Genomic DNA, 22,435 nt, shown 5'->3' with positions numbered 1-22,435 from the left:
ATCTTTATATTCTGTAATGATTTTCCCTTTTTCATCCTTGGTTTTAGAAATTTGTTTCTTTTTTTTTTCCAGCTTAATAGTCTGGCTTAGAAATTTTTATCTTCTCAAACGAGCCAGCTCCTGGTTTATTGATACTCTCTATTTTTCTGTTCTCTGTTTCATTGATTTCTACTCTTAACTTTATTATTTCCCATTTTCTTCTTTCTCTTATCTTTCTAGTCTCTTAAGGTAGAAACTGAAGTGACTGAGTTGGAACATTTCTTCTTTTCTAATATAATTTGTGTTGTAAATTTATATTTTCTGTGGTATCTTTTCTTTTTTCCCCAAATTCTTTTATTCTGGGAAAAGACACAGGACGTAAAATTTACCACCTTAACAAGTGGACTATTCACTGGTATTAAATACGTTCATAATACTGTGCACCTGTCATCACTGTCTGTCTGCTTAACACTTGACATCTTGTAAAACTGAAACTCAGTACCAGTTAAACAATAACTCATTGTTTTTTCCATGCCCCCCCCCCCGCCCCTCCCCCAGACCTGACAAGCACCATTCTACTTTCTTTGCCTATGATTTTGATTACTTCAAGTATCTCATATAAGTGGAATGGTGCAATACGTTTCTTTTTGTGACTGGCTTATTTCATTTAGCATAATGTCATCAGTGCACATCCATGTTACAGAATTTCCTTTTTATGGATGAATAACATTCCGTTGTATATACATATATACATACCACATTTTGGTTATCTATCTGTCAATGAATGCTTGTGTTGCTTCCATGTTTTAACTACTGTTGAGATGCTACTATAAACATGCGTGTAAAAATATCTCTTTGAGACCTTGCATGCAGTTCTTTTGTGTATATACTCAGAAATGGAATTGCTGGATCACATGGTAATTTTGTTTTTAATTTTTTGAAGAACTGCCATACTGTTTTCTACTAGGGCTATACCACTTAGTATTTTCCCCAGCCGTGCATAAGGGTTCCAGTTTCTCCACATTCTTGCTAGGACTTGTTTTCTGTTTTTTTGATCATAACTATTTATTGGGTGTGAGGTTAGATTTGATTGGTTAGATTTGATTTGAATTCCCTAATGATTAGTGATGGTCTTTTCATATGCCTACTAGTCATTCTTGCCTGTAAAATCACGCAGACAGAGGAGCCTATTAGGCTACAGTCCATGGGGCCGCAAAGAGTCGGACAAGACTGAGCGACTTCACTTTCACTTTTCACTTTCACTAGTCATTTGTATATCTTCTTTGAGGAAATGTCTGTTCAAGTCCTTCTTCCATTTTTGAATTGAATTTGTTTTTTTGTTGTTGAGTTTCAGGAATTTCTGATACACTCTGAATATTTTTTTCATTAAAGGATAATTGCTTTCCAGTGTTGTGTTGGTTTCTGCTGTAGAGCAGCACAAATCAGTCTAATCTGAATATTAATCCTTTATCAGATTTGTAAATACTTTTTCTCATTCTGTGAGTTGCCTTTTTACTCTGTTGATATTGTTTGTTGATACACATAATTTAAAAAATTTTACGGTCTTATTTGTCATGTATTTTTTTCTTTTCTGTTGCTTGTGCCTGTGGTGGCATACAAGAAATCATTGCCAATCTAAAGCTGTAAAAAGAGTTTTATGGTTTTAGATTTCAGTTTTTGATCCATTTTGAGTTAATTTTTATATGTAGTTTTAAGGAAGGATCTAAATTCATTCTTGCATGTGAATATCTAGTTTTCTCAGGATCATATGTTGAAAAAATTGTCCTTTCTCTATTGAATGGGCTTGGCACTCTTGTTAAAAATCCTTTGATCATATATGCAAAAGTTTATTTCTGTATTCTCTCTTGTATTTCACTAGTGTATATGTCTGTTTTTATCTATGTTTTTTGACTCCTATAGACTTGCAGTAAGTTTTGAAATCAGGAAGTGTGAGTTCTCTAGCTACTTCAGGTCCTTTGGAAATCCATGTGAATTTTAGATGGGTTTTTATATATCTGTAAAAAAAAGTTACTGGGATTTTGATAGGAATTGCATTAAATCTGTATGTCACTTTGGCTAGTATTGACATCATAACGATATTCGACCTTCCTATCCATAAACATGGGATGTGTTTTTGTTTATGTCTTTTTTTCGTTTCTTTCAGCAGTGTTTAGTAGTTTGTTGTACAAGTCATCACCTTTGTTAATTGCTAAATATTTTTTTTGATGCTGGTGTTTTCTTATTAGATTGTTCATTGTAATTGCATCAAAGATATGATATTTTTTACTTTTACTCAGTTCAAAAGACATTTTAATTTCAAACTTGATTTTATTTTGACTCATGGATTATTGAGACTTACTAGTTTTCAAATATTGGGTTTTTCTAGTTATCTTTTTGTTATTAATTTATATTATTTTTGTCTTAATCATCTTGATGACCATTCTTTAAATTTTTTTTAGCAAAAGTTTCTAATATACTTAAGATGGGAGAGAATGGAATCCTTTTTAACAGTCATCTCCCAGACTCATCAGTGATCCAAATTTTGCTATACTTGCTTTGTTTATACTCTTTATTCTTACTCTCTTGGCTTAAATATTTTGAAGCAGATGCCAGGTATCTTGTCATTTCAACCATACATTCCTAAGAATCTCTGTGTCTTAAAATATGGACATTATATAACTATAAGGCTGTATCTCATCTAACACAATTAGCAGTAGTCCCTTGGAAGCATCAAATTGCTAGTATATGTTCATATTTTCTAGATAGAATAGAGAATCCTTAAAAAAGATATTTTTGATTCAGTTCAGGAATTTGACAAGTTTTAACTTTTTAGAAATTAGTAAAACTACACGTGCTTTTTCATTTACATGACTAAGATTTTTATTTATGTAATTAATATTCATCTTGAAATTCAGGCCATTAGCTAAAAAGACCAGTACATTAAATCTTACTATATTCAAGCTTGTTTAACTTGGTAACAAATAAGACAAAAATCATACATTTATTTATTTTTCTATAGGTTGAAAATAGAAGCATTCCTAATCATGCCTTGGAATGATTAAAATTTAAAAATGCAGAAGTTTGTGGGTTTCGCTTAACTAATTAATTAAAGTAGCAATTAACCTATTTAGCAAAAATTCATTGACCACCTAGTGTAGGCAAGGCTAGGCATATAGCCATGAACAGGTCAGCTTTGATGCTTGGATTCAGGAGAACACTCAGTTTTATTTCAGTGCTTTTATACAATAAATCTTATTGACCTGCTATGTATACATTTACCTATTATGGATCCAACTGAAATGTAATGCAGGTTAAAAATCTGTTGTAATATTGATTAGTGTCTCAGACCATCATGAATTCATCCTGAATTATATTTTCTTCTCCATTTAAAAATGAACAAAAAACAAAAAGCAAATTAAAAATTGCCTTCTTAACTTCATATTACAAAAGCAGCATTTCTAGTTAGAAAATGTAGGATTGATTATGCACTTCTGCGTGCATGCATGCTAAGTCGCTTCGGTTGTGTCCAACTCTTTGCGACCTTATGGATTATATAGCCTGCCAGGCTTCTCTGTCCACAGGATTCTCCAGGCAAGAATGCTGGAGTGGATTGCCGTGCCTTCAGGCCATCTTGGGCATCTTCCTGACCCAGGGATTGAACCTGCATAGGTATTCAAAAAAGAATAAGAGCTATTCTTTTTTCATCATTCCTGAAAGCCATTTTAGCTTGATTTAATGTAATTCTGTTTTTTAAAAAATAAGTAAACCTTAATCATAGAAAGACACTATATCAGAACGCTGTGTTTTCTGAGGCAGACATATACTATCATAGGAAAATTTAAGATTTCAGTTTGGAAATATCTCACTTACTGAAAGTGAGATTAGTTGTATCAGAATATTTCAGTCAAAATATTTCAAGCAAAAAGCTTAAAGGTACCTTTAATTGTTTCACCTTGGATGTAAACGTCCATTTTTTTTCTCTTATTTACATTGAATTAATGTTTCTGAAGGAAAAATTTCCAATTTTAAAAGTGCATAAGCAGAACTGATGAAGACTATACATACAATCCATACAAGAAACATACAATCCATACAAGAAACATACAATCCATACAAAGAAACATACAATCCATAGTATTCAAGGGATTTTGAAACTTTCGCAACACTGGTGGTTTTTAGTTTTTTCTAGTTTCTCACATTCAAACACATCATTGATAACAGATTCATTTTCAAAGCTTTCAATTCCTTGCTAATTAGGACATTTAATGAAGAATTTCTTTGGGAAAGAGAGGTGAGACATGTTAGGGATGACAGTTAATGTTAATTTGGTACATTAATTCATTGCGTTATAGAAGAAATTATTCTTTCTGTAAAATTACATGAAATGTGTCCAGTGTTTGGTCATTTATTGCAGTGAGAATCTCACTGAGAATAAAAGCTGAACCAGAAACTTTTGCTTTTAAAATTTGTCATCCTTTGCTTATGGATCACGTTGGGTTATTTAAAGTAACACTATGTTCATAAGTCCACAAGGTGGCAGCATTTGTTTACTTTGACAGTATCTCAACTATTAGACAATAGACAAGGTATGGAAATTAGTGACTTATAAGTGAGGTTCATTCTCATGAATACTAGGTAGTCCTCGGTTAACATCAATAATTAATAGAAAGGATAGAGAACTTTTCTGACACATAGCAATAGTGGTACATTTTGCATTTTTTCTTAAATTAGGTATTCAGTGGCCACCAGAGAGAAATGCTTTGATGCTGCATTGTTAAACTTACTGACTACTTAGTGGCAGTGGCTGTTTGTTGAATTCTTGGTTTGAATTATGCATACCTAGATTGTTTTGGTTAAAATTGTTATACTCTCCATCTGTAGTTTAGAGATTATTTTTAACATTTTTGTTTCTATTTTCTCAAATTCTTGAAATAGAATTACATCCGGCATTAGTAAATTCGTAAGAAAATGGTTATATATTGTGGCACTTTTTTTGCTGCCGGCAATGTGGTGATGTAGTGTTTGATTATTTTTCTTCAGACACCGTTATAAGTATTTTACATGACATTGTAAGTGTCACTAATTCTTTTAATCTTTATATCAGCCCTCTGGAGTAAGGCATTGCATTAATCTCATTCTACACAGGAGGAACTGAGATAGAAATTTTCTAACTTGTCCAAGGTCAACACAGTGCTACGAAATGACAGAACTGAGATTTGAACTAAGATGTCCCGGGCCCTGGGTTCTGCTGTTCTAGTGTCCCTTCAGGATCTGTTGAAACCATGGGAAAAGTTTCTGAAAATCGCTTTACTTTTGAGACAACCAAAAATAGTAGTTCTTGTGAGCTTCTGATACTTTGTATCCCAATTACATCTAACTTGGCTTCAATAATGAAAATTTACTTTTAATTTAATGTAGATATGACATTCCAATGTCACTTTTGCATGGTTTGAAAATATTCAAATTAAATACTTTTTTTTTTTTTTGTAGTAGCCAGTTATAAGGATTGATTGAACTTCCGTTTTTAGTGACAGTCAGTGCTGATCCAGATTTAGGGTACCTTTTAATATATTCTTTATTGTAGAATACTGTGAGTTTTAAATTTGTGCTTAAAAATAGGTTGTCTCCAGGTAATTAGTGACTTGTTTTCTGGGGAAGAAGTTTGATTTTTAGGGCTGCTTGTGCATTCCTCTTTTTTTCAGACCATATTTCTGTTACTGTCTTAAGAGTTAGTGGGCCACCTGGGGTTGTTGAGGAATGAGAGGGGTGGGAGTGCAGAGCGAAGGATTTTGTTTTCTTCAGAATTTGGCCTGGGGCCAATTTTTTGAAGCAGTAATTTAAAACATTGTGTTCTAGGCTAGAAGCTTCGTCAGGGAGGGGATCTTGTCTGCCTTATTCCCTGCTGCATCTCCATGTCTGGCACGTGGTAGGTGCTCATTAGTAAATAGTTGTTGAATGAATGCATGCACGAATGGAAAACTCTGCAGGCCCTGGAAGGGCCCAGAGCAGGCAAGGATCTAGCAGTTGTCAACCTTCACCTGCTTTTACATATTTGCTTGCTGATAAGTATTCCTTTGAATAAAGTATCCCTAGGCTAAAAAAGAAGTCTGTAAATCACCAATGACACATGACAGAAAAATACGTTAATGTTAACAACTTAAAATAGAGACATCCAAGCTTGTCAGCAAGTGTTAATGAGTTTCCTACGTCTGTGACAATTCAAGACAGTCTAAAGACGAAATAAGGAACAGTCTACATTTAAGCTTTAGAAATTGCTACATACCCTCCCTACCCCCCATAAGCCTCTGTCCTAACTTTTTCTTCTTCATCTCAATTCCTTTTAGTTTTCCTGTTTATTTTCTTTTGCCCTTGCTTAGGCTGAGGCTTGTTAGTAGTACAGTGAAAGAATAAACTCAAATCATTTTATGCTTATTACCACAAAGTATTGATTAGGCTAGCATTTGAGATTTTAGTAGGCTAGTGAAACTTTGTCACTAATCAGAACAGAAAGCCAACAACAAAGGCTTAGAATTAGAATGCTGCCTTCTATTCATGATAAAATTATTTACCTGGAAAAGACTAGAGTTTGTTAAACTAATGACTCTTTTCAAATAATCAAAGTAGATAAGGAATTAGAATGATTCTGTTTGGTACCAAGAGACAGAAGTAGGACTAATGGCCAGAAAGTAAAGGTGAAAGTGTTAGTCATTGGGCCTGTCTGACTCTTTGAGACCCAATGCACTGTAACCCACTGGAAGCCACATTCTAATATTAATACAGGGAAGATTTGCTCTTCTGAATTTTTTTAAAACTAAGCTCTAGTTTTTTTTTTTTAATCTAGAAAATTTTTCCACAATCCTTAGATCAGTTATACATATTTACCTGTATTTTTTACGGTATTGTTTTTGTTTTAATTTTAATTGTATGTATTTATAACAAATACTATAATGTTGAGAGTACAGATAAGAGTGATATACAACATAGTGGGAAACTTATAAGCCAGTATACATAATAAAGTGTAATAAATGCTAGGAAAGCTTTACTGAGTACAGTATGGAGAATGGATTTGAAAGAAGCAAGAGTAGGAAGTAGGGAGATCCAATATGTAGATGGTTGTTGAAATTGGCCAGGCATAGTACATGATGCTTGCTTACGTGGGTGAGGTCAATGAGGCTTGGGTGAAGAAGTGTTTTAAAAATATGTGGGCACTAGGGTAAACAAAACTTGATGATTGATGGATGTTGTCTTTGAAGCAGAGGATGATAACTTACAGGTTTTAGGCTTCAGAAGCTGGGCAGAAAAATTTGGGTGTCATTTACAGAGACAGGGATCCTGGAAGAAGGGTAGGTTTAAAGGTAATGAGGCACATGGGATCTTATGCTTAGGCTCTACGGTTATACAGAGACGAGGTCTGTGATTATGGGGATTTGTACAGTTGGTAATTGACTTTGTGGTTGTAAACTCATAGAGCTCCAACATCTAAAGGTCAGGCAGACGAAGAGGAACCAGTAAAGCAGATCAAGGAGGTTTTTAGATGAAAACAAAAACTAGGGGAGTTTATTGCCGTGCAAACCAATGAATGAGGAAAGGTAAGATAATTTGTAGGATTAGATCATGTGCAGGATTGCATCCAAAGCAAAGTTGCTTTCATTAGAAGGGAGGACACTTCCTCCATAATAGTAGGGAAAGAGAAGAGAATGGGTTCAAAGACAGGCATGCTTGTGTATTTAGTGACAAGGAGAGAAAAAGAGTTCTTCTCATAAGTGTTTATGTTTTTTCCATATGTCATCTCAGAGTGACACATAGAAAGGGTGGTTAGTGTATATGTTTGGCTATAAAAGAAAAAGATATTAGATGATTAAAATGATTAAATTTATGGACGATGGAACTTAAAAGGCATACTGAGGGAAATAAAGATAGGCACGGTGTTGAGAAAGAGGCAAAAGTGGTGGAACCAGCTGTGTGGAGGCTGAGAGTAAAGGATTGTGAGAATAGAGGGCAAGTAAGGCAGTGTTGGCATGGAGATTGTGGTAGAGTTATTTTCATTTTTGGCAGCGACTTCTTTTTCATCTCTGTGCTCCCGACACTGGGTAGTTTGTCTGATATCGATGGGCTGTCCTGTTTGTTGACCCAATTGTAGAATAAACTAAAATGCAAGGTAAAAAGTAAATAATAAATGCTTGTAGGAATCTGATAAAATGCTGAAAGAGTTGACTAAAGACAAAGTTCACTTTAGGCTGTGACTTTCAAGTTCCTGAAAGTATTTGAGGTGGTTCTTTTAATTTTTTTCTTCTGAATTTCTATAGATTATTCTTTCTCCACTTGGTCTTTAAGAGGAAATGACATTACTATACTTTTCTTCACTGTGTTCAAAATCCTTGCTTTTGTAATGTGTTGCTGAAGTTTGTGGTGGAAGTGGTAATTGTTGTTGAGGTCTGGTTGTCATTGTACTTGCTTAAGTTTGGGGGGAAAACAAAGCTTGGTTTGCAGCTTCTCCAGATAGGTTCAGTGATAGCAGCAAGAAGTGATAGCTACCTAGCTTGACAAAGGGACAAACGATGAAACTGCAAATAGGAGCTAAAAAGTAAAGCACATTGTTTTCTGTTTAATATGAAGTTAAGTGGTTTGCCATATTTTAATAGATTCATTGAGATCATGAGAGATCATTGAGATGCAGTAGAATGTGGTAGCTAATGTCAGCAGGGCTGTTCACCTTACTGTGCTCAGTGTGTTCATGTAAAGATCGTAAGGGATATATTATATTTGATAGATTGTATTCATTAAGGGTCAAAAGTTGGTTCTAAAATTTATTTAACTAATGTTTATTGGGCACATACTCTGACTTAGAGCAATAGACTGATATGTCCAGATAATACTATTCTGTTATCCTTTAAAAATAATTTTAAATATACATACTGCCATTGGCATAAATGTGAAATTTCATATTTCATATTACTTACTTAATTGCATTTAATCATTTGGATGTAATTACTTAAAAAATTTTAGTTTCAAGCTTTGCACTGATTTTATTTATATAAAAGAAGATGTTATGAATAAGAAAAATACTGACTTTTATGCTTAGTACAGGAATCAACAAACTATGACCCATGGAACTCACATTTGGTCCATTTTCTTTTTTAACTTTTTATTTTGTATTGGGGAATAGCTGATTAACAGTACTGTGATAGTTTTAGGTGAACATCAAAGGGACTCAGCCATATATACATGTATCCATTTTCCCGCAAACTCCCCTTCCATCTGTTCTGCCTTATAAGGTCGGGCAGAGTTTCCTTTCAGAGTTTCTATAGAAACTACCAATGGGAAGTTTCCTTCCCATAACAAGGCAAAGGTCCTTGTAGGTGGGTCCTTGTTGGTTATCCGTTTTAGATATAGCAGTGGCCATCAACTATTTTTGAATGACCCAGGAACTAAGCATGGTGTTTATATTTTTAATTGGTTGAAAAAAAAGCAAGGAAAATAATAATGTAATGATGTACAGTAACATGACTTAGAATAATGACAGGAAAATTAGGTGACATTTAAATTTCAGTGTATCCATAAGTGGGTTTTATTGGAACACGGTCTTGCTCATTCCTTTCCATGTTGTCTCTGGCTGATTTTGAACTTCAGCAGCAGAGTTGAGTAGTTTGAAGAGAGACCCACACAGCTTCTCTGACCCTTTTACAGAACAGTTTTGCTTACTCTTGAACTAGTGGGTTTGCTTAGGCTCTAAAGACATACTACTGCAAAATCACTGCAGATGGTGATTGCAGCCATGAAATTAAAAGATGCGTACTCCTTGGAAGGAAAGTTATGACCAACCTAGACAGTATATTAAAAAGCAGAGACATTACTTTATCAACAAAGGTCTGTCTGGTCAAGGCTATGGTTTTTCCAGTGGTCATGTATGGATGTGAGAGTTGGACTATAAAGAAAGCTGACCGCCAAAGAATTGATGCTTTTGAACTGTTGTGTTGGAGAAGACTCTTGAGAGTCCCTTGGACTGCAAGGAGATCCAACCAGTCCATCCTAGAGGAGATCAGTCCTGGGTGTTCATTAGTAGGACTGATTTTGAAGCTGAAGCTCCAATACTTTGGCCACCTGATGCGAAGAGCTGACTCATTTGCAAAGACCCTGAAGCTGGGAAAGATTGAGGGCAGGAGGAGAAGGGGACGACAGAGGATGAGATGGTTGGATGGCATCACTGACTCAATGGACATGGGTTTGGGTGGACTCCAGGAGCTGGTGATGGACAGGGAGGCCTGGCGTGCTGTGGTTCATGGGGTCACAGAGTTGGACACGACCGAGCAACTGAACTGAACTGAACACAACTTGATTAAAGCTCTGTCATATTTTGGGGGCCTTAGTGTCTATGAAAGAAAAGGGGCTTTGTGTCAGATTTTCTAATCTCCTAGTGGTGACTGGCTGACTATTTTATATACTTCATCATTACTTAACCTAAAGGAGCTATCACTCCATCATTGGTTGAGTGATAACTATGGTTTTTAGTCCTCTTGTAATAACCAATTCTGGTTTGTTCAGCAGAAGGTTTCCTATTTGTGTCTTTTAAAAATTATTTATTGAGTGGAGCTGGAAAATGCTTTGAAACAAGACAAAAGCTTGCACTCTGACTAGCTGTATCATACTCGTCTTCACCCATGGCTGCTTTCCTACTGCTAGTAGTTGTTGTCTTTCTCTTCCCCTCTCCTCTCCCACGTTCATAGGTGATTTTTGTAGATAGCACTTAGAGTTATAAAACATTGTTCTTTGATCCATCCTTGAGAGGGCTAAATTTGTTGTTCTGTTATTTACATAATTTAAGTTTAATATATGTAGGATCACAAACTGGGTAGTTTTAAAAATCACCTTTGTTGAAGTACAATTTACAGTAAAGTGTTAAATTTTAATTTTGGCAATTGTATAAACCACAATCTAAATAGAAAACATTTCCAAAAATTTTATTTACTGTCATTTTGCTTTTAATTCTCCAGACTCCTTTCCCAGGCCACTGGCTCTCTGCTTTCTGTCATCATAGAGTAGTTTAGTCATTCTGGAAAGTGAAAGTGAAGTTGCCCAGTCGTGTCCGACTCTTTGCAACCCCATGGACTGTGTAGCCTACCAGGATCCTCAGTCCATGGGATTTTCCACTCAAGAATACTGGAGTTTGTTGCCATTTCCTTCTCCAGGGGATCTTCCCAACCCAGGGATCAAACCCGGGTCTCCCTACATTGTAGACAGACGCTTTACCGTCTGAGCTAACAGGGAAGCCCTATCATTAGTTATTCTGGAGTTTATTATAAATGGAACCATACAGAATGTACTCCTTTGTGTCTAGCTTGTTTAGCTCAGCATGTTTTGAGATTCATCCATGTTTTCTGCATCAGTTGTTAGTTAGTTAATTATTTAGCAATATTCCGTTTAATGAATATTCCACAGTTGGTTTATCCTTCATGTATTGATGGACATTTGAGTTATTTCTAATTTTTGACTATTATGAATAAAGCTCCTATGAATATTCACATGCTAGTTATTTGGATATCATTTTCACATTTATTTCTCTTGGGTAAATACCTGGGATTGAAATTGCTGGGTTGTATGATTAGTTTGTGCTTAACATTTTAAGATGGAGAAGGAAATGGCAACCCACTCCAGTGTTCTTGCCTGGAGAATCCCAGGGACAGCGGAGCCTGGGCTGCTGTCTATGGGGTTGCACGGAGTTGGACATGACTGAAACGACTTAGCAGCAGCAGCAGCAGCAGCAACATGTAAGAGATTGCTAAACTGTTTTCCAAAGTGATTGAGTTATTTTAACATTCCAGTCAGCAGTGTAAGAGAGTTCTATTTGTCTCACACCCTCAATAACTCTTGGCATTGTCAGTCTTTTTACTTGTGGATGTATAGATATTTGCTTGTTTCATGTGTTTCCCTTGTGACTAATGCTTTTCAATGTGCATATTGGCCATTTTGTGTATCTTTTATGAAGTACCTATTCAAATTTTTTGCCCATTATTTAAAAATCAGCCTTTACTATCATTGAGTAGTGAGAATTTTTTATGTACTAGAAATATGTATTGGTAGTATTTTCTCCCAGTCTGTGACTTGCCTTTTAATTAATGGTGTCTTTCAAATAACATAAGTATTTAATTTTTATGAATTCCAGTTAGTTTTTTAAAATGATTTAGGCTCTTTCCTGTAGAAATGTTTGCCTGTCCCGAAGTATGAAGATTTTTATCCCCTGTTTTCTTCTATAATTTTAATAGTTTTAGCTTTTATGTATAAATCTAAAATCCATTTCAAGTTAATTTTTGTTTAGATTTTGAAGTAAAAGTTGAAAATCAGTTTTTCCCCCCAGTATGGATATCCAGTTATTCCAAGTATTATTTGTTTAAAAGGTGAACCTTTCCCATTGGCTTCTATCTTTAGAACCAATTGAGCAAGTATGTATAAATGTACTTCTTGACACTCTGTTCTGTTGTATTAATCTGTATGTCTGCTCTTTGGTACTACACTCTCTTGATTATTTTTTGTAGTTTCATAATAAGCCTTCAAATCAGGTAATGTAAATTCTACAACTTTGATACTCTTTTTCATAGTTGTTTGTTATTCTAAATTCTTCGCATTTCTGTAAAAATTTTAGAACAAGAACTCTCTCTTTTTTCACCCCCTCCCCCCACCCCCCCACAACATTCCATGGCTCCTCTGTCCATGGAATTTTCCAGGCAGGAATACTGGAGTGGGTAGCCATTCCTTTCTCCGGGGGATCTTCCTAACCCAAGGATTGAACCCAGGTCTCCCACATTACAGGCAGATTCTTTACCATCTGAGCCACCAGGGAAGCACCCTGTTTCCCAAACAGTTCTCAACATCAGACACACATCAGAACCAACTGGCAAGAATACCCGAAGACAATCCTCAATGGCAGTCAGAACCAGTTGGCAAAATGCCCAAATAGCACTAGCACTCACAAATGGGAAGGTTGCCTGTATGCACACCGGCGGACTTACCCAGTCTTGGAGCTCATCAGTTCATCCCAAATGCAAGTTTCCATCCATCCAAGGACAAGTGAAAGTTGGCAGCCAGTGCTGAGCAGTGGAGAAACAGGAAGGATCCTCAAAACAAATGGTTTTGGCAGCTGCTAGGAACATCCCCTATGTCCCCTGCCTGGGGCTAGCAGGCCGTCAGCAGCAGGCTAATACACTGTCATAGCCACAGCTCTCCCCTGGAAGACCCAGGAAAGCCAGCAGTAGCCAGCCCCATGTTGGGTGCCAGATCTGTTACCAAAAGGTATGCCTGGAAGGTCCGGCTGCTCGCTGCTCAAAAGCCAGTAAGCAGGCCAGGTTGGGGGAAAGGAAAGTTTGCTTTATTTCAGATGCTGTCAACTGAGGGGGGAGGATGGTGGACATCGGTCCAAAGGCAGGCTGACTCCCCATGCCCGCCCCCCACCTCCGTTTAATTGAAAGGATTAATCTAATAAAAGTCACATTTTCTCTTAGATTTTTCTCAGTAATTTTGTCCACTTGTTTCTGTAAGAAATATGAGGTGGATTTCTGATTTATTAAAGTCTGTCTGGCTAACTTATTTTGGGAACATACTTTCATATATTTTATATATGAAAATTTGCCTACATTATACATTTTCACTTTAGGTTACCCCTCTCTAGTGTTGAATAGTTTCTTTGTATCATACTTGTGTTGTTTTCTGATGAAGCATCACAGCATTAATAACATTAATGATTTAATATTGTATTCTTATTGGTTGCTTGTAAATGCTACTTGAGGATACTAAACAGTTAGATAGATGTATCTTCAATTTCAAAAGTAAAGAATTGAAACTTTTTCCTTGCCTGTGGTTCCTTCCACTTTCCTAAATACCAACATATTCCAAAGAGGACACAGTGTCATAGTAACTTTCGGAACAAAAGATATTTTGCTTTTTAACTCTTGTTTTTTTTTTCTCTAGTAGATGTTTTTATACTATCTTTCTGTTAATCTTTGCTTCAGAAGTTATTTTTAGTTTTCCAAAGTTCTTTAATAAACACCATCTATTATAAGATATTGTTATATTGTACATTGAAAGGTGTTTTAAGGTAGATGAAGAGTCTAAAACTAAGTTAATTTAAGTGAATATAAATGATAACTTGCTATAGACTTAAATGAGAAAAATTTGATAATCAGTACATTGATCTTAAAGGGCCTCCAGTTATATCTTTAATTTTAAATCCTTTAAATAGAAAGGTTTGTTTGTGTTCATTCATGTCAGACTCTTTGCGACCCCATGGACTGTAACCTGCCAGGCTCCTCTCTCCATGGAATTTTCCAGGCAGGAATACTGGAGTGAGTTGCCATTTCGTACTGTAGGGGATCTTTCTGACCCAGGGATCGAACTTGCATCTCCTGCATTAGCAGGCAGATTCTCTACAGCTGTGCCACCTGGGAAGCCCAGAAGGAAATTTTATCACAGTATGAAACACTTGGCATTCACACAAGTGTTGCAGAATATATGTCAGATGGTATACATAGTTGTTCTAGCTATACAGTGATAGCCAGAGGGAATGGAAAAATAAAAATTGTTTAAAGTAGTTGTTTTAAAGCAACATCTTACAGCTTTGTGGAATTGAAACCCAGAGAAGCAAGTTAATATAAATAATCATACAAATATACACACAGAATTTAAATGTGGCTTCACTTTAGTGCCTGTGGAATAAAATCAAATGTATCCATTCATTCAAGACAGGGGTCAGTAAATTAAGACCTGCAAGCCAGTTCTGACTCATTGTATAATTTTGTACAGCAAAAAGCTAAGGATAGTCTTTATATTTTTAAAATGAAAATATAAAAAATATAAAGAAATAATAATGAAAATATAAAGAATAACATTTTGTGACATGAAAATTATATGAAATTCAAAGTTCAACATCCACTAATAAACTTTAACTGAATTTTGATGCCATTCTGAAGTAAAAGTAATAGATATAACAACCTATATACACATTAAAAAAATTATAGTGCCCTAGCTGTAATATGAGAGAAAAGGAAAATAATTTAAAATGTAATATATATTTTAATATGTAAATTTTTTTATATGGCTGCATTAGACAATATAATGGAGTAGTCAGATACTTGAATCTACTTACAATGAATAAGTAGAGCAGTCAGAAATGCCATGGCTAGTTTGTCTTAATATGTATAATGAGATTCATTTCTATGCTCAGGTAATTATTTATAGGTTTTTCACTTGCACAGAAATGAGTGGTAAAAATATCTTTGAATGTATTAAGTAAATTTTAAGATAATCAATGTAATCAATAGGCTAGGAAGAAGAAAGGCAAAAATAATTTTGTTCTCTGCTCAGATTATAGACTTAATAGATTCATTTAATCCTTTCTTTCTTTCTTTCTATGGTAACTCTTAATGTCATAAAAATAGCCACTAGACAGAAACACTACAATTCCCATTTATGAAAGTAGCACATAGAAAGCAGAAAGAAATCAAATGGTGAAAAATATTTTTTAATTAAAATGCAGTTAAAAATACATATCAAAACATAAAAGAGAGTTGAAAGCAAATGTGTCCTTGATAAATAACTGTAAATAGGCTAAACCTCCCATCAAAAGGGAGATATTTTCACATTAGATCCCAATATGAAGCATAGATTTGTTCTGTATATAAGAGTTCTTAAAACTTGGAGCTGTAAAAGTTGAAAATAAGGTTTAATTCAGACTAGAAAGCACTAAATTTCATTTCCTCTCATATTTCCTCCTGCCCTGGCACTTCATAATGATTAGGGTTCAGTCCATGATGAAGTTTAAGTAGTTATAAATATTATACATTGGAAAATTCCTGTTAGCTGTAAGACAAAATAAAAGCACAAGTTGTATGAGACTTTAAATCAGATCAGATCTCAGTTCATGACAGACTTCATCAAGAGGCTTTTTAGTTCCTCTTCATTTTCTGCACTTGTAATAAATGTGGGAAAGAGATTATTCAATAAATGGGTTTCCTCAGTAATGATGTAGAAAAATACAAATTTACATTTCTTCTCATAGTTTTAAATAATTTCCAGGTGAGATGAATATTTAAATAAAAAAAAGAAAAGAAACTGGTAACATATTAGAAGTATAGGATATAAATTCTTTAAATCCTATAAAAGAAAAATAGAGCAGAGGGAGGTAATTCAGGGACATAGGGGATAGAGAGTAGAAAGCTTCAGTTTGAAAAAGATTAGACCACTTTGAGATCAGAGACTTACCAGGTGCACTGCCTCTGAAGTGGGATTAGGTTTGGAAGTTCCTAGTTTTACCATGAGGCCAGTGTAACCAAAACAAGGGAGAGGGAGAGGCAAATCACTTACACTGTTTTATAATCACTTTGCCTTTTTTGTGAGACCAAGTCAGAAGCCATTAAAGAATTTTGAACCAAAGGAATGGTGATTTGACCTGTTTGCAGACAGACTGTAAGGGTCAAATACGGAAGCAGGGAGCAAGTAAGGAGCCTATTTGATAATATAGGCATGGGATAATGGTAGCTTGGATGAGCGTGTTGGCAGTGAGCTAGTGAAAAGTGGTTACAGTCTGTATGTATTTTGAAGTTTGAGCTGAAGGAGTTGATGTTAAAGTTAATTGAAAGAGAAATGGGGTTAGTAAATAAGATGAGAAAAGTGTTGGATAGGGGATTCAGAAACTCAGTTTAGTATGAATTAAGATGCCTGTTAGATTAAAATTGAGCTGTAAAATAGGCATGAGCCAGTAGTACAGAGAGAGGTCTGATATGTGAGATAACATTTGGTAGTCATTGGTGTATAGATTAAAACCTGAAGATTAGATGAGATTCTCAAAGAAGTCCATGGAGATTCAAAGGAGATGAGGGGCAAGAACTGAACTAGGGGATACTTGAGTATGAAAGTGGATACAGGAGGAGGGGTGAACAATGCATGCTATGATGGAGCGGCTAGTGAGGTGGAAGAAAAATAAACTGTTGAGGAGGAGGGAGTGATCATTTAAGTCAGCTCTTGTTTTGTTTTTTTTTAACTTATTTTTAATCAGAAGAGAATTGCTTTACAATGCTGTGTTGGTTTCTGCTGTAGCAGCATGGATCAGCTGTAAGTACACATATGTCCGCTTCCTTGTGAGCCTCCCGCGTGAGCCTTCTTCCCGCCCTGCCATCCCACATCTGTAGGTCATCACAGAGCACTGAGCTCTGTTCCCGGTGCTATGTAACTGCTTCCTGCTAGCTATCTGTTTTACTCATGGTAGTATATACATATGTCAATGCTGTTCTCCCAATTTGTACCCTCCCCCCTTGCCCCGCTGTGTCCATAAGGCCGTTCTCTATGTCTGCATCTCTATTCCTGCCCTGGAAATAGGTTCATTGGTACCATTTTTCTAGATTCTGTGTGTGTGTGTGTACACACACATGTGCACATAAGTACTCAGTTGTGTCCGATTCTTTGCAACCCCCATGGACTGTGGCCCACCATGCTCCTCTGTCCATGGGGTTTTCCAGGCAAGAATACTGGAGTGGGTTGCAGTCCTCTTCTCCAGGGGATCTTGCCAACCCAGGGATCAAACCCAAGTCTCTTGAGTGTGCTGAATAGTGCACCTGGGAAGCCCAGATTCCATATATGCATGTTAATATATGATATTTGTTTTTCTCTTTCTGACTTAGTTCACTGTGTATAGGCTCTAGGTTTATCTATCTCAGTTCAACTAACTCAGATTTGTTCCTTTTTATGGTGGGTAATAATATTCCATTGTATATATGTGCCACAGCTTTATCCATGCATCTATTAATAGACATCCAGGTTACTTCCATGTCCTGACTGTTGTAAATGGTGCTGCAGTGAACATTGGGGTACATGTGTTTATTTGCATTATGGCTCTCTTAGGGTATATACCCAGTAGTGGGATTGCTGCATGATATGGTAGTTTCATTCCTAGTTTTTTAAGGGATCTCCATACTGTTCTCCATAGAGGCTGTATCAGTTTACAGTCCCACCAGTAGTGCAAGAGAGTTCCCTTTTCTCCACACCCTCTCCAGCGTTTATTGTATAGATTTTTTGATGACGTCCATTCTGACTGGTGTAAGGTGATACCTCATTGTAGTTTTGATTTGCATTTCTCTAATAATAAGCAGTGTTGAGCATCTTTTCATGTGTTTGTTGGCCATCTGTTTGTCTTCTTTGGAAAAAAAATGTTTGTTTAGGTCTTCCACCCATCTTTTGATTGGGTTGTTTGTTTTGCTGATGTTGAGCTATATGAGCTTAAGCCAGCTCTTGTTGATATTTGGGTAAGATAAGAATTCAGATTTGACTCTTAGGTTTATCAGACAGCAGGTCATTGTTGACCTTAGTACAGCATTTTCAGTGGTGAAGGTGAAAGCTTGATTCCATTGGGTTGAAGAGAAAGGGAGGAGAGGAATTAGGAATTGATGTGTTTGAATCACTTTTTTGGTGAAGTTCTGTGATCAGAATGGAAAGGAATAGCATGATAGCTAAAGCAGAATTAGGGTTCTAAGAGGTGTTTTGTTTTGTTTGTGTTTCACTTAAAGGAGGAAAACATTGAAATTGAAAGGCTCATGGAATAGATCCAGGAGAATGGAAGAAATGAGTGATATAGGAGAGCGGTGGAGGTCAATCTAGGAAGCAGTCCTAGCGTAGGCAAGCAAAGCTGGGATCTAGTGTACAAGTAGACATTTTTTGGATCCATCTAGGGGTGTGGGTCTTTGACTCAGTGACCAGAGAGGCGCAGAGTACATCAAAGTATGTGGGTATATGCTGGTAAGTGGGGGATGTGATGGTGGTAGCCATTGTAAGTTACCTGCTTATTCTGTGTGTGTGTGTGTGTGTGTGTGTGTGTGTGTGATAAATTATAGAGAGCAAAATAATCTGCTGAGAGTGATTACGAGGAAAGAGATATGGAAAATTTGAGAAGAACGGAGAAATTATGTACCTTTTTTTAAAGCAAATATTGTGGGACAAATTTGTAGCAAATTTTATGGGACCGGAGATATTTATCATAAACCTGAGCAGTGTGAGAGCTCCACTTGAGGATAGTGGTCATGATCAGAACATGTTTTTTTTTTTTCTCTAGCCATGCTCAGCCGTGCCATTTCAAGTTTAGAGTGAGTAGAGAGTTAGATTAGCTAGAGTTTTACCAAGGAAGTTAGGTATAAGGAAAAAGAGATGTAAAAATGTTAAAGGAGTAGAGTTATATGTGAGGGCATCTTAGTTATTCACTGTGTAACCTATGATGGGTAAAGGAAAAGTAAGTATATAAGGCAGGAGGGACAGTGGTGATAAGATCAGTGCATTTTTAGATTCCTCATGGGCTTGAGGGCCTGAAGGATTGTTGCTAACAGTGACTTAGCTGGAGCGAATGGAAGTGGTTGTCAGAAAGCAGTATGTCAGAAAGTGAAATTGCAATTATGGAGAAATGACATTATTGGTGATGAAAAAGCCTAATCATGGTTGTGTGAGGTGGAAGTGAGCAGAATAAAAGATCTGTGGAGAAAGGAAAGTCCAACTGATAGACCAGGATATAAGAATCTGTGGGATTGTTGAAATTATTAAGAATTATGACAAGGGTAGATTTGGAGAGAGTGATATTGAGCTAAAAGTTAAAATTTCCAAGAACTCATGGATTGGTAGAAGGAGTAATAAGGAGCAGTATTATGTGATGCAAGTTAACAGGATATTTTGACCTGGGAGGTTTTAGGGACGAGGAAGAATACCTGGGGAAGTTGTGCATAGCAAGGAGGACTCTGACTTTATATCTAAGTGTGTTTTAATGTGGAACGTGAGATGACCTCAGAGGAATCAGCATTTTCAGGGAAGAGCTGGGTTTTAGTTAGATTTAGAAGATAATGAAACATTTGGAGACAAAATTGAAATTATTAGTGGTGTTGATCTGGATGGAGAGAGGTTTAGCTTTATTTAACTATATTAACAAGGTATGCTTTTTGACATAGCACTTCATAATCCAGGTTTATTTAGGGATATTCTAGCATATGTGAAAAATGACATGCATAGAAAGGTATTTATTTCATTGTAGTATTGTTGTTAACAGTAAAAAACTAGAAAGCAAATGTTCCTCATTAGACTTATTAAATAATTTATGATATACCCATATGTTGGAATTCTGTGCAACCACTGAGGAAAAAAATGTGGTATCCCTAATATGTACTGATACAGCATGATTGTCAAGATACTATTATATCATACCATGTGTTTAAAAAAAAAAGGCTGTGAATACCCATATGTTTCTTCATATGGGGGATTCTAGTAGGATGCACGAACTGTAACTATTGATTAGCTCTAGGGAGGCCGGTCAGGTGCTTATTTGGTAAAATTGGGTGGGAGACTTGTTTTTCTGTGTACACTTTTTGAACCATTGCCTATATATGTAGTTTTAAAAAATAAAATAAGTTTTAAGAAAAGCTTCAAGCCAGGTTGTGACAAACCTTTCTTAATGGTTGAAGTTTGAATTTTGCATGGTATTAGGTGTTGGCGTGCTACAGTTCACGGCAGCACAGAGTCAGAAAGGACTTAGCCACTGAACAACAACATCAACAACAAAGTGATGATGATTATGTGAACAGAGCTGTGTTCTTGGAAATTTCCCTAATATCCATCCTTCAAATGGATTAGAAAAGATAAAAGTCAGGACCGGCAGACTTGTAAGGAGGCTGTTGCAGTAGCCCAGGTTTTTTTTTAATGCTTTCATGTTTTAATGCTTATTTCTGCACATTTCTCAAATGTGTTTTGGCTTAACATCCTGGTTTTCCATCAACTCGGTCAGTGTTTGGCAGATAGCAGGCACACCCATACGAATATTCTCATATGGATGAGAATATCCAAGCATCATATATTTTCTTCCAGTGAGTCTTAGTAATCATTGACTCTTGAATTCCTGTGTCGTGTTTTGTTCCTGTTGTTTGGCATTTGCTTATTTTAGTAATAAATGACCTTGCCCACTAATTATAAGCCCTACCAGGCTACTGTACTCTCTTTTTTCTCTCTCTGTTTAAATTGTTGTACAGGATGAGTTATGATGTTATTACTACACTATCATATGTATGAGTAGATAGCATTTTTATGTTATTATTTATTTTTATTTTTATGTTATTATTGTTTACTTTGCCTTTGTATGTGTTTCTTATAGACTAGCCCTTCTATTCTCATTAAAATAGGAGTTTTGCATAGTGATTGAGAGCACAGACTCTGAAACTTGATGACTTGGCATTTTCTAGTGAACCTTGAGCAAATTACTTAACATTAGTATACTGCAGTTTCTTTATCTATGCAGTGGAGATTTGAAGATTAAATATATTTAATGCAAAGTGCCTAAAACAGTGCTTGACACAGAGTGAGTGTTTAGTATGTTACGGAAGTTTTTGCCAATACTATTGATTGAGTTGAAAGAAAGTCAGCTGAATATCCTCAGTTATTATTTACTTATCCTTTTTGTATTATGTTGAGCTCTACTCTTTTGTTTTCATTAAAAAAAGGCCATTTCTGAGCTTTTCTTTGTTTCCTTGAAATTATAGCAGCCCCTGTCTCCTGGGGCACACTAACATGGTAATGAATTGGACCTTTAACAATTTTGTTTACTTTACATTTTCTTTTGATAAATTGAATTCTGTTGTTCAGGGATGTTAATCCACCTTGTTCACTAATACATTTTATAATTACAAAAAAAAATATGACAGACAGTGGGAACCCTGACAGAATCCCCTCTTGAGATACTGATGTGTTTACGTTGCTTTGTGCTATTAATCAGGTGTCCTGTGTGGTTTGTTCCTTGATGCTTAATCACTTGACTGATGGCCCTTTTGACAAAGAATATAGCCAATTTCAAACAGCTGAGTTTCATCTTATAGCTGCTTAAATAAATCACTTTTAAAAACAGTTGAAACATTCCAAGTGTGAAAGAAAAATGCAATTTATTTTCATGTAAGTCCCCATTCAGATGATTTTTCAATGTTTATTTTTTAAATTTGAAAAATTCTGTGAAACTGAATTTCATAACTTTCATAAACTACTTGTTTTATTACTGGTGATAGTGGATAGCAGAAATGAATTTTGTATCACATGACTTCTTACAGTTCTTTTTTGAATTTAATTGCACCATCAAGTGTGTTTTAATTTGTTTACCTTTCATTTTGTTTTTATTTCAGCCTAACTAGTCATTGTTTATTACTTTTGTTTGTTTTATCAGATTTCAGAAATTAAAGCAGCTGAAATATTATATTGTGAAATGAGAGACTGTTTATTTTGAATTAGCTCTGAAAAGCTCTCTACCTGAAAACTACATTAATTCTTTTGAGTTATTCCATGATTGGTTTCTAGAGTCTGACTTTGTCTTTGGAAACAGATATGATTAAATCTGTTTGAAATTGGGAACAAATGATTTATGTTTGGAACTACTTAAATTCTGAGTCTTAATTATGTGGAAGTACTT

At 35.6% G+C, this 22,435-nt stretch overlaps 1 protein-coding gene across 5 annotated transcripts in view; it reads left to right on the top strand.

Moving 5' to 3' along the window:
- Positions 1–22,435, top strand: part of COP1 (COP1 E3 ubiquitin ligase) — a 220,594-nt gene that overhangs the window by 113,701 nt on the left and 84,458 nt on the right. The window lies entirely within an intron of this gene.

This window comes from Dama dama, chromosome 14, assembly GCF_033118175.1.
Source record: "Dama dama isolate Ldn47 chromosome 14, ASM3311817v1, whole genome shotgun sequence".
NCBI classification, from domain to species: Eukaryota; Metazoa; Chordata; class Mammalia; order Artiodactyla; family Cervidae; genus Dama; species Dama dama.
This window is presented reverse-complemented; position numbering and strand designations above follow the sequence as displayed.